The sequence below is a fragment of the Dermacentor albipictus genome, chromosome 6 (assembly GCF_038994185.2).
Source record: "Dermacentor albipictus isolate Rhodes 1998 colony chromosome 6, USDA_Dalb.pri_finalv2, whole genome shotgun sequence".
Taxonomy (NCBI): Eukaryota; Metazoa; Arthropoda; class Arachnida; order Ixodida; family Ixodidae; genus Dermacentor; species Dermacentor albipictus.
The window spans coordinates 142,121,660-142,135,857 of NC_091826.1; positions in this window are offsets into that span (position 1 = coordinate 142,121,660).

The following is a 14,198-nucleotide window of genomic DNA, read 5'->3' on the forward strand; positions in this document are numbered from 1 at the left end:
TTTTCTGCTTTTGCTTTGCATGCTTTGTATTTCAAAGGCTTCTCTGCTTCTCTCTCATTCCACCACCTTCATATTTCCTTGTGCACAATCAATTTTGGTTGACAGTGCGCAACTTGTCTGTTTCTTCCGTTTGTTCTCTCCCATGCGCTCTTATTTTGTATAATTATAAGGAGGACTTACGTCAGCAACTGCAATTGCAAAATAAAGTAACGGGAAAATTGTTTTCGTTGATATCCCGTGTGCTGAATTTGATGAGGCTTCTTGCATATAGAAGAACAAAAACTAAATTACACAGACAGAAGGAAGTATGTTTTTACTGTGGATAATTTTTTACAAAGCTTTGGGAAAACACAGACATAAAAAAAGATCCCTTGCATATATAGCTTACCACTCTGTAACTGAACAACAAGAACCGGTATCTAAATCCTGTAAACTGGATCTTATTAGGCATGTAACCAGGAAAGCATTCGTGTTTATCATATGCCGCTCTTATATACAGGGTGTCCCAGCTAAATTGAGCCTGACTTTAAAAATATGCTAATGCACTCTTGGACGACGCGACCAAATGCATCTTGCTTGCTTTGTATGGAGTAAGTCACAGTATTTTTGTATTCTGGGTAATTGCATAATTAGTCGAGATTAATTAATCAAGTTCTGAAGCAACAAAGCTAGACAAAAAATTCGATTAGAATGTTGTAGAGCGCATTGCAAAACCTCCGTTTAAACAGTTTATATCTGTCTATCTATTAGGTATTAGTGTTTTTTCGCTTACTGCAGATGCCCGCGAAATGCAAAAATGTACCACGTCACATGGCCGCTGGCGAGTCGTGATTGCAGTGCTCCCAAACATTTTTTTGTACAAACTAACATAGCATCTAGCAGGGTGTGCTGCCGCTTACAAGGCGACAGGGCAGTCACGCAGGCGTGGGCTGTGCGATTTGTGCCACTGACGTGCTTCCCTTGCGGCAGTGTATGATAGCGGCAAGCAGGCTCAAGGGCAGCAAACTGGGCCAAATGCTAGGTTTTTTGTTTATTTTGCGGGCGTCTGCACTAAGCGGAAAGACATTATTGCGTAATAGATAGAAAGCAGCAAACTGTTTCATCCGACGTTTTGCAAAGCGCTCTACAACATTCTGATTCAAATGTTCTGCCTGTTTTGTTCCGAAGTTGGTTAATGAATCTTGACTAATTCTGCAATTGAGCACAATGCGAAAATAGTGTGACTTACTCTTGGCAATAGTCAGCAACATGCATTTGATCGCGTCCTCTTGGAGTTCATCGGCATATTTTTAAGCTCTGGCTAATGTTAGCTGGGACAGCCTACATATCACATATTTGTGAGCAAGACCTTTGCAAAACCTTCCTAAACGCAGGAACACATTGATGTAAGCGAAAAATTGCATATCGAATCAACTCGCTGAAGAATCCCCGAGAGAGCAAGTTTACTGCATTGCCGCACCTGTTTTTCATACTGAGTAAGAATGGTGATGTGATGGTGTGTGATGGTGTCCCACCAGGTACACAGGTACACTTCGATACATCTAAGACACTCTTTATAAGAAGGGCAAGATGCATACGTATTACATCGCCTTTCACTCCTTTTGTAATGAGTAGTCTAAAAATTTAGGTGACTAGCTTCACAGCGGTGGTGACACAGCGTTCTATTGTTGCATGTGCACCACATGCCAACCTTGTACTTTTTCCAGTTCAAAAAATTGCCTAATCGGCTCGACAATGCTCATGTGTGAGCGAGGGAGAGAGAGAAAGAAAGAGATCAATTTCATTATCGAAACGGCTGACTGTTCGAGCCATAGTCGCTTGTAATAAATCAGGAATATACCATACTGAAGCAGGGTGTGAGACAGGGCTACTTGGTATGCCATGCTGAAGTAACTAGTGCAAGAGTAGACACGGAGTACAAAAGGGTGACAAGGACAAGCGCTTTTCTTTCCGTGTCTAGTCTTGCGCTAGTCACTCAGCATAAGCCACACGCTCGCCACGCCCAAAAGAAAGCTTCAGCTCGGGCATCACTACGATACCACCTATTCAAATGCACAGAAAACACAGAAACACTTTTATGAGACAGTCGCTGGACTGATATGAATGACCTTTATTACATTTTAGAGAAAAAAAATCAACTATGGTGACGCTGGGAAGCACAATATTGAATTAAGGCCTGGCATGTTTTAGAAACATTGCCGGAAATTCGTTGGTCTCAAAAGATAGAAGCACAGAGATTAAAATCCATACCTCTGCACCAAAAGCATATATGGCAGCTTTGTAAAATGCATCCGTTAGAATAGACATATTTAATATAATAATTTACACATTACGTGAATTTTTTACAATGTGTACAATGATTTCGCAAAAGTCACTCACATAGTATTGCTATGTTGCAAAGCGGTGCTTATTATATCGACATTGTGCTGTTTAGATGTATTATCATCTGCAGCTTCAAGAATTGTAATATCGTCTTTGATTGATGAGTCAGAATTGTAAACGTAATAATTTTCTTATACTGAAATTTTGCACTATCTTTTATAAATGAATGATGGCCTAAACCAAAATTCCACTTAATATAGTCACTACCTTTTAATGTTTCTTTAATTGTGAAAAACCGCATGAAATATGATGCATTGATTGTCGAGAAAAATTACTTCTGCGTTGGCATGTAATTAGGAGCCCCTAAGCTAAAGGTACCAGTACCAGTACTCACCTACGGGGCAGAAACCTGGAGGCTTACGAAAAGGGTTCTACTCAAATTGAGGACGACGCAACGAGCTATGGAAAGAAGAATGATAGGTGTAACGTTAAGGGATAAGAAAGGAGCAGATTGGGTGAGGGAACAAACGCGAGTTAATGACATCTTAGTTGAAATCAAGAAAAAGAAATAGGCATGGGCAGGACATGAATGAGGAGGGAAGATAACCGATGGTCATTAAGGGTTACGGACTGGATTCCAAGGGAAGGGAAGTGTAGCAGGGGACGGCAGAAAGTTAGGTGGGCGGATGAGATTAAGAAATTTGCAGGGACGGCATGGCCACAATTAGTACATGACCGGGGTTGTTGGAGAAATATGGGAGAGGCCTTTGCCCTGCAGTGGGCGTAACCAGGCTGATGATGATGATGATGATGATGATGATGATGATGATGAAGCTAAAGGTTTCCCTTCAGCCTACCTCAAAAATTGGGCTGGGTGGGTGGAGGGAGGGGAGGAGGCTGTCATCAGCTCTAGCCCATTTTTCTATAGGGCGACTGCTGCTTCTTTGTCTGTTGTCATTCTTGTCTGTTGTCGTTGTCTGTTCTCATTCTTGTTAATAACGAAAAATGGAGCTGATCGGTACCCCTGATTTTTTTCGCTCATAAAATGCGACTTTGGCAGCCTTGATGCCCCAAGGTAGAACACAAGGGTTTATTGGCCGGTTGCTCACAGCTAAGATCGTTGTGCTATGTAATGTCCTTGGTTAATTGAAAGATACCCCACCACTGCCATCATGGCTGTGAGTGCTGCTGCCTAGCACTCCCACAGCTAGGTCTAGTACACACGCACAACTAAAATAGACACTGGCACAAGCGCCACCATTGCTCACTTGGTACAGCATCACATGCGTAAGGGGGAGAAGGAGTGTTTAGCTGCCACCAACAGCAAGTTGCCTCTTAAAGCACAGTAGCATCATGATCTATGTCAGTGTTTTCTGGTAGATCTGACCAGTTCATTTCTATATAGATTAGAGTGACGTGCCTGATGGCTTGCATGGAACGCTGCTCCCTGGCACCACAGCTCAATTCTTTACCCATTAGGCTACACACGCACTCATAGCTCGCAAGAATCACCTCATTGTTTTCTCGTGACAGCGAATGCTTTCATACGTTACGCGACACTCAGAGTTCGAGATCGGCATGGTTCAGTCCAGATTAAACATAAAGCAGGTGTTGTGCTACTTCGATGTTGCGTTTGGCGGGTGAATGTTTTTTTGTTTTCTGAATGTTCACGAAGTGGACATTGTACTGTTTCAGATCGTAGGCATTGCCTAAATCACAGCTTCGATGCTGTGCGCACAAAACCAGTTGCCGGTGGGAGCTTGAGTATAACATGAAGTTCTCTCTCTCTCTCTCATTCTATCTTGCGTGCACCAGACAATGCATCCAACTTAGCACCGTATTCATGTGTGAGGCGTTTTCTTATTCTCATTCTGCTGATGCGCCATGCGCTGTACATAGGAGGCAAGCCGATCTTCGACATCGGGGTCGTCAGTTGCACTGAACACAATGCGGTGTCACTGCCTTGCCACGCTAGAAGAGGTGGCGTCTGAGGGTGAGGCAGCATCTTGTCGTCAGGCATAGCGGAGGCCTGAGGTACAGTCCGCATGCAGAATTCCAGGTTGAACAATAGAGACAACATGTCCACCAACCGTTAGCGCAAATTTAGCTCTAAACGTGATTTAGGCCTGGAATAAAGAGTCATGAAGGCGACTTCGCCAATGGCCAAGCAGAGTGAGTTCGAGCACCAGCAACCATCTTCTTTGACATATTTTGCTGGCACCTGCCCTTGTCAGTGCATAGTGATTTATTGCAATTAGTTTGTTAAGCTATACACAATAAAAAACGCGACTACATTCTCCTGTGCTTATCATGCCTAAATCGCAATTTTAATCTAGCACACACAGTATAACAGAAATGATATGAGTGCTATTCAGAAAGCATTGCCCCCAAGCCCCCTACATTGCATATTGCCGCCAGCATTGCGAACAAAAGACGACCGCCGCATCCCAACTGCGTTTAAAAGAGCCGCCACACCACAAGCATCAATAAAAGCACCGCAAGGCAACGCTGGGCCGGTGCTGACAAACCGGCGACTTGTGCGCGAGAATCGGACTGGCACGCGACAGGGGGTGACAAAGAGGAGAACGACGCTCAAAGAAGCGCAGCTCGAGGGACGTTTTTGTTGAGTGCACAGTGGGTTTTTGTTGACGGGCATAGGTTCGCCCATAATAAATTAGTTTTCATAGAAACGGCTGTCGTAACTGCTGGTTACATATCTGGTGGAGGTTCGGGGTATAATTCCAAGCCCCACACGCGTCAGAGAAGGCAGCCCGGATCCCCAAAGTTTGGAGCCAACGGAATTAACGCCTGTCCACCAACGCGCGAGCCTCCACATACGAGGTGAAGGCCCCGAGTTTGGTCCTCTCGCCGATTCACCAAGGGCAGTGGCGGCACAATCAGCCTAGGTACCATTGCGATAGCTCCTCAAGTAACCCCTCCTCACGTCGTCGTTGATTCACCCCGGACACCAGAATCATTTCACGGAGCCGCATTCGAGGATGCCGAGGACTGGCTCGAAAACTTCGAGCGTGTCGCCAGATGTAATGGTTGGGACGAAACAAAGAAACTCCGCTATGTGTACTTCGCGCTGGAGGAATCTGCGCGCATGTGGTTTCAAAACCATGAAGCGTCGTTATCATCGTGGAACGACTTCTGACGAGAGCTGCTTGCTACGTACCCGAGCACGGACCGCAGAGAGAGGACAGAAACCGCTCTTCAGGCGAGGAACCAGCAGAACAACGAAAGTGTGACCATGTACATTACGGACATAACCCATCTCTTCCGCCGAGCCGATCGAAACGTGGCTCAGGACAAGAAATTGCGGCACCTAAGGCACGGTGTGAAACAGGAGCTCTTTACCGGCCTGGTTCGTAATCCGCCCCGCACTGCAGTCGAATTGCAATCAGAGGCGACGACGATGGGGAAGACGCTGCAGCAGCGGGCGAAGCATTACAACAGAGATGTAAGCGTCGCATCATTTGATGTTGGGTCAGGAGCCCTCCCCAACAACATGGACATCTTACGCAAAATGGTGAGGTCCATCGTAAGGTAAGAGCTGTAGAAACTGCAGCTGGCCCAAAGCCCTCCTACGGTGTCCTCACTTGCCCATGTCATATGCGAAGAAGTCCGGCAAGTAATTTGTGAGCCAGAACCTCAGTTACGGCTCCGCGCCCAACCAGAGCGTCAGTCGCGGATACCGTACGCCCATGTTTTACGTCAGGACCTAGGACGCACCGACTTTGGACGAACGGCCACACTACCCCAGGTACTTCCTCGTAATGTGCTGCCCATGGCAAAAGGAAGACCATATAAAAGCGATGTATGGCGCACTGCAGACCGGCGTCCCTTCTGCTACAACTGTGGCGAGGCAGGTCACCTATACCGGGAATGCCAGTATCGCCGAGTAGAACTGCGTGGCTTTTCTGTGAATGCGCCTCGCCCTCGAAACGGTGAGCGCCCTGTGTAAATTGAAGAATTTTCGTCTACGCGCCAAACTATTCGGAACCCCCAGCAACATGAATCTCGATCGGCAGCGCCTATGCGTTATAGCTCGCCCAGTCCGCGTCCCTTTTCCATTTCACTGAGGGGTCGCTCACAAAGTCCGCGACGGGAAAACTTGAGCCAGCGACCTGTGGACGCAAGGCCGCTGACGCCCGGAACATCGAATGCCCTCCATCGCCAATCCGACAAGACGACGGCAGTGACGAAATGACGAACAAGTGCAGTGATGACGCCGTTACTTCGACGACTTCGATGTGACTGCGTTGATAGACACTGTTGCGGACTATTCAGTTATTAGCCGTGTACTCGCCAGAAAATTGAAAGAGGTATTGACCCATTGGACCGGACCTCCAGTACGTACAGCAACGGGACACTTAGTAAACCCCGTAGGAATGTGCATAGCAAGAAACGGAATTATAGGCTTTACATACGCCAGCAGCTTTATTGTTCTCCCTGAGTGTTTCCGTGAGTTGATACTGGGCATGGGCTTTTTACAAACGAATGGCGCAATTATCGACTTGCAAGAATCACTGGTGTTGTTTTCTACAGAAAATGCTGCTGCCAGTTCTGATACAGAACAGCCACGTATTTCCTCTCTCCGTATTGTGTATGAACACGTGATGGTGCCGGCACGGTGCCGTGTGACTGTCGTTGTAAGGAGCGACGTATTTCGTGACCATGAATGACTTGCATACGGAAATATCGGGCTGCTACTGGAAAAGCAAATACGCGTGGCAAGAGGCCTAGTTCACCTGCGTAACAGATGTGCGGATGTCCTCTTGACAAACTTTGGCAATGAGGCACAACACGTGGCGAAGGGAACAGCCACAGCGTCGCTTCATGAGTATGCACAACTCGCGGATGTGTCAACCCTCGATGCAGCATCACCAGCTTCTGTCACTTTAGACTGTGTCCTTACCCCATCGACATTGACCGAGAGCTGTCATCACCACAAAGAGATAAGATTGTGAGCTTGATCACATAGTTTGCTGAATGCTTTTCGACTTCATGGCTACTCAACCCAGATATTCATTCATCGAAAGACCGTCGTACTCCCATGGCCAAACACCGCATTGTGGTCGAAGAACCTTCAAGACCAGTGCGCCAACACCCGTACCGAATGGCTCCAAAAGAAAGAGAAGCGATCAGAAGCCAAGTAAAGGAAATGCTCAAAGACGATGTTATAAAGCCATCCAACAACCCGTGCGCGTCTCTAGTAGTCCTGGTCAAAAAGAAGGATAACATCCTGCGATTTTCTATTGATTACAGCTAACTCAACCTCGTCACGAAGCGAGATGTTTATCCTCTCCCACGCATCGACGACACCTTGGACAAACTACGCAACGCTTACTTCTATTCTCTGGATCTCAAAAGCGGATACTGGCAGATAGAAGTGGACGAGCGAGATCGTGAAAAAACGGCATTTCTGACACCGGATGGCCTATACGAGTTTAAGGTGCTTCCATTTGGTATGTGTTCTGCGCCCGCAGCCTTCTAGCGGATGATGGACACTGTTTTCTCCGGACTGAAATGGCAGTCGTGCCTCGTCTACCTCGATGATGTGGTGGTGTTCACTACATTTGAGCAGCACATGCAGCGACTTAGAGCAGTTCTGGATGCTATTCGTATGGCGAGATTGACCATAAAGCCGAAAAATGCCAATTCGGCTTTCGTGAGCTCCGCCTTCTCGTACGCATTGTCAGTGCTGAAGGCGTCCGCCCCGATCCTGAGAAGATCCCTGCAGTAGAAATTTTTTCCGATGCCAAGAGACAAAAAAAGCTATTAGACGTTTCGTGGGCCTTTGTACCTACTAAAGGCGTTTCGTAGAAAATTTTCCTAAAATTGCCGAACCACTCACGCGACTGACAAAAGATGTCCCTTTTGCATGGGAGCTACGACGGTGCTTGCAGGGTCCTATACTTGCCCATTTTGATGAAAATGCTGAAACGGACATCCACACCGACGCGAGCAACGTTGTTCTTGGTGCCGTACTTATTCAGTGGCAGAATGGAGAAGAAAAAGTTATTGCGTACGCAAGCCATACCTGATCGAAAGCCGAGACAGATTGCTCAGCAACAGAAAAGGAATGCCTGGCGGTTATATGCGCCATCAGTAAGTTCCGGCCATATTTATATGGCAGACTGTTTCGAGCCATCAGCGACCATCATTCATTGTACTGGCTGGCGAACCTCAAGGACCCTTCTGGAAGACTTGCTAGATGGAGTTTGTGTCTACAGGAGTATAACATCACGGTCGTTTACAAGTTTGAAACCCAAGGATGGGTTCGGCAGCACCACAGCCATGGCGACGAACGCTAACCTTCGACGCTTATTTGTCACGCAGATGTTCCTGCTGTCTTACCTCCAGCATCACAGTGAGGAAATTCTTGGTGTCACCGATGGAACTGCCGGCCCCACGTCCTGGAACCCCACCACCGTAGTACTCTTCGCCGGCTCGCCATGCCATCCACCATTTAGCACGATGCACTCAGCCCGGCTGAGTTCCTGCCCAGCGTTGCCACCGCGAGAACCAAGCGGTGGGTATGCCGTCGACGTTCCGAGAAACTCCATCCAATCGACCATTCCTGCTGCACCAGCGCTTGTACAGCCGGATCACACGCCTTCCAGCACCCTCGGGACACCAAAACAAATCCAGTGCACGGCTGCGCATAACCTGCCTCCGCCCTGGACCGCGCATGCCCTTGAGATACCGGCCACATTTAATCGGGAGACATCTTCACCCTCTCCGTACCTCTGCCATATAAAGCCGCTCGGCACCCGCGTGGCCTTTCATGGGTTTGGCAGCACCGCAGCCATGGCGACGCACGCTAACCTTCGACGCTTATTTGTCACGCAGGTAAACTATCACTATTCCTTATTCGCGTCTCGACGTACTCGCTATGCTGCTTTATTGGTGCTGCCGAACCCAAGTTGTTGTTTTGCTATTCTTTTCGACTGTTTTCATGTTCTTCGGCAACTGCGAATTTTATCCGGTGACATTGAGCTTAACCCCGGACCTAGCACCCGCGGCAATGAAGAACCTCGTGATATATTGGAAGCACTTATTGAAATCCGTACTGGCCAAACTTCATTATTAAATGATATGAAGTCGATCAAGCAAAAGTTGTCCCAGAGCGACAAATCTTTTGATGAGATAAAAAAACGACTAACTAAGATAGAAGAAGACTGCTCAACACTTATCGCGGTGGTAAAAAAAGAGGTCGACGACCTCAGGACGCTCGCCGAACAAAGCGCAAATAAGATTGCGTCTATTCAGGCTAAACTTAATGACTCGGATGATAGAGCGCGAAGATCAAATCTAGTATTTTTTGGTTTGAAAGACACTGAAAATGAAAGATGGGCTGCGTCCGAAGCCCTAGTGATTCAACACTGCAGTACACAATTTAACACCACCGTTGAACATTTAGACATAGAAAGAGCACACAGATTAGGTCGCTGTAACAGTAACAGAAATAGGCCTATAATTGTCAAAGTCGCGCATTTTAAAGTAAAAGAACGCGTGTTGTCATGCGCTAAAAAACTAAAAGGAACTGAATATCGGATCTCGGAAGACTACTCTTCTAACACGCTAACTGCTAGAAGACACCTAGTTCAGTTTGCCAAAGCGAAAAATAGACCCTTCAAGCTACGCCACGACAAATTACTAATGAGAAATACAACTTACACATACGACCATAGTTCCGATAAGGTAGACGCTCGATCACCGGGTTCCTAGCATCCGACCGTCGCAACAACCATCCCAATAACCATCCCTATAACTCCCTTTCATTTCTTTACACCAATATTCGCAGTATTCTTCCCAAACTTGATGCCCTCCAAAGCCTGCTCAGTACAACGGTATCGAACATAGTCCTTCTTACTGAAACTTGGCTTAATCCGTCTATTAATAATGCAGAAATTCTTTCACATTTTCCAAATTTTTCTATATTCCGACGCGACAGATCCCACAAAAGGGGGGGGCGGCGTACTGATATGCGCACACGAGAGCCTTCAGTGTGCTGAAAGAACAGTAACAACGCCCTTAGAAATTGTCTTTGTGATAAGCAACGCTTCCCGCCCAGCCGTTGTTATCGGTACATGCTATCGTCCACCCGACGCAAACAGCTCTTTCGTAGCTGACTTCCATGAGGTGCTTCACACCGTAACAGTACTTTATCCCCAATCACCCATCATGCTGTTCGGCGATTTCAACTTCCCTGCCATCAATTGGTCCAATATCGCTTAAACAACGTCAAAAACCAATGTCGAAAGTGATTTGCTTAATACGTGCCTTACGTTTGGCTTAACACAAATCGTCAGTAACCCCACGCGGCACAATGAAAAGTCTTCTAACGTATTAGACCTTATCCTCACTTCTCACTCCAATAATGTTTCACCACGGACGCACTTACCTGGCCTTAGCGATCATTCAGTGCTACATACCTCGTTCCAAAGTGACATCCCTGCCTTCACTAAAACCAGAAAAACTATTACGCTTTACGACAAAGGCAATCATACTGATATGAATATTAAACTAGCGGAATTTGCCAGCTCGTTCTTCACCGGTTTCTTAGAACGTTCTGTTGAAGTTAACTGGCTTCTTTTCAAAAATTAAATGCATGAGCTGATAAAAACTTACATACCTACTGTCACTGTAACTGAAAGGCACTCATCACCCTGGTTCAATACGACACTAAAGCGTCTCAACAATAAAAAGAAAAGGCTTTACTGCGCTGCTAGGCATTCCAGCTCTGAGTGCGCATGGCAGAAATACTACACCACTGAAAAAATGTACCTATCCCTTGCTAGTCAAGCAAAACGCTCCTTTTCTTCGACTACCCTACCAAACATCCTGTGAAATAACCCCTAAAATTCTGGAATATTATAAATCCAAAGCGTTCGCAACCACTTGCTCTGTGCGACGAGAAAAATAAGCCTATCCCTGATCACGAAATCGCCGAAGCGCTTAATCATGCATTCCCTTCCTTGTTTACGAATGAGCCTAAAGGTGAACTGCCTGAATTCCCACTTTTCAGTTACCATGCAATGCCCGCAATCACCTTCAGTTCTGATGGAATCAGGAAATGCATTGATTCCTTAAAGCTGTCGTCTTCCCATGGCATCGATGCTATTAATTCTAAAGTCCTAAAAAATACTAAATATGTTACAAGCGAGATATTATGTCACATTTTTCAGCAATCTTTATCATCAGGAGTGATGCCGGATGACTGGGAAGTGGGTAAGGTTATTCCTGTCCTTAAGAAAGGTCCTTCATCATCACGTAGTAGCTACCGCCCAATTTCTCTAACTAGCGTCTGTTCGAAATTAATGGAACATGTGCTTTACTCCCACATTGCTACATTCTTAACATCTGTCAGTTTCTTCCACCCTAACCAGTATGGCTTCCGTAAAGGTTTATCTTGTGATAGCCAATTAGCACTCTTTATAAATGACAGCTTAACCTTGATCAAAACATCCCAGTTGATGCCCTCTTTTTAGATTTCGAAAAGGCGTTTGACAAAGTTCCCCATCAACGACTACTCCTAAAACTTTCTCGCTTGCACCTTAATCCCCTTGTTTTGAACTGGATACGAAATTTTTTAACTAACAGACAACAGTTTGTGTATGCTAACAACCACTCCTCCTCTAAAAGCCCTGTTCTCTCCGGTGTACCCCAAGGCACAGTTCTCGGGCCCCTCCTATTCCTGATATATATTAATGATTTACCGGCTAATCTTTCATCTAACATTTACCTTTTTGCTGACGATTGTGTCATTTATCGCGCAATCCTAGCTGATACCGACAACCACACATTGCAAGGTGATCTAGACAATGTTTCCTTTTGGTGCAGCATGTGGCTAATGTCACTGAACACTACAAAGACTTTACTAATACCTTTTCATTGACGTAAGCTTCACCATACTCCTAATTACGTTCTCTGCAACTCGGAAATATCATCAGTGGTGTCATGCAAGTACTTTGACCTTAAACTCTCAAATAACCTTTCTTGGTCCTCTCATATTACGAACATCACTAATGAAGCCAATCGCACGCTTGGTTACTTCCACCGCAACTTGTACTTCGTACCACCATCCTTAAAGATACTAACTTATCTAACTTTTGTCAGACCTAAGCTACAATACGCATGCTCTGTTTGGGACCCACACCAAACCACCCTTTTTAACACTCTAGAAGCAGTTCAGAATCGTGCAGCTCGCTATATTTATTCTGATTTTTCTTACCACACTAGTGTCTCTCAGCTAAAATAAAAGCAGGAATTTCCAATCTAGATATAAGGCGTCATGTTTTCAGACTGTTTCTTTATCACAAATTTTATCATTCTGCTCCTAGTACTTCAGCCATCATTCCAGCACACCGCCAGTCTTGCCGATTATGTCATGAACAATCTGTGTATCCTCCGCCTGCCCGGACCACTGCGCACCTACATTCTTTCTTTGGGAAGACTGCCCGGGACTGGAATGACCTTTCCGCCATCGCCGTGCACCACTCCAATCGACATCGTTTCAAGGCTGCCATTGTATCCATATTCCACTGAAGTTGTCACCCATCCCTCATGTAATACCCCTCACCGGGCCCTTTGAGGTAATAATAACTAAAAAATAAAATAGAATAAATAAAAAAGTCCAGTCTCAAGCATAATGATGCTGATTGCTTATCACGCGCACCAATAGAAGCTACGTCACCTGAAATCGAGCAAGATTTCTCATTGCTTGGGGCTGTGAATACGACGGCAATGGTTCATCATCAGCGTACTGATCCGGAATTACTCCTGCTCATCGACTACCTGGAGGATCTACAAGTGAAAGTGCCTTGAATTTTCGTCCGCGGATTGTATTCATATGTCCTCCGGAACAACGTCATCTACAAACGAAACTTCGAGCACAGTATTGAGACGTTTCTACTTCTCGTACCATCATCGCTGCGAGCGGAGATCTTAGAAGCTTGCCATGATGATCCTGCAGCTGGCCACTTAGGCATTAGTAGGACTCTGGCGAGAATCCACCAGAAATATTACTAGCCGAAGTTTATGAATTCAGTGCCACACTATGTCAAATTGTGCCAAGATTGTTAAAGACGCAAAACACCGCCACTCAAACCAGCAGGTTTTCTGCAAACAATACAGCCACCAGCAGCACCATTTCAACGAACAGGAGTGGATTTACTTTGACCATTTCCTGTATCAACCTCAGGAAAGCGATGGATTGTGGTAGCAACCGATTATCTGACTTGGTATGCTGAGACCCGATTATCTGACTCGCTATGCTGAGACATCTTCTCTTACAAAAGGAACCGCCATTAAAGTGGCTCAGTTTTTTTTTTCACACACATAGTATTACGACATGGCGCACCTAAGGTACTCATAACAGACTAAGGAACAGTTTTTGTGGCCAGTTTGATGCTGTCTGTTATGAAGGTAACACATACTGCTCATAGAAAAATCACAGCGTACCATCCGCAAACCAACGGCCTGACTAAACGGCTCAATAGAACGCTCGCTGACATGATCTTAATATACGTGAACATTGAGCATCGGACATAGGACAGTATTCTACCATATGCTATCTTTGCGTATAATACTGCAGTACAAGAGACGACACATTTCACGCCATTTAAACTTGTCTACGGTCGGACAGTAACAACGACACTAGACGTGATCTTACCTGTAAACAACAGCAGCGAGGATGACCCTAACGTTAGTGAGTACATAGAAAGAGCAGAAGAAGCACGGCAGTTGGCAAGGCACCGGATCGTACAACAGCAATACGTCGACGCGAACCGGTACAACCTAGGGCGAAGAGAGGTACCGTACAACCCCGGAGCAAAGTATGGGTATGCACGCCTATACGTACGCCC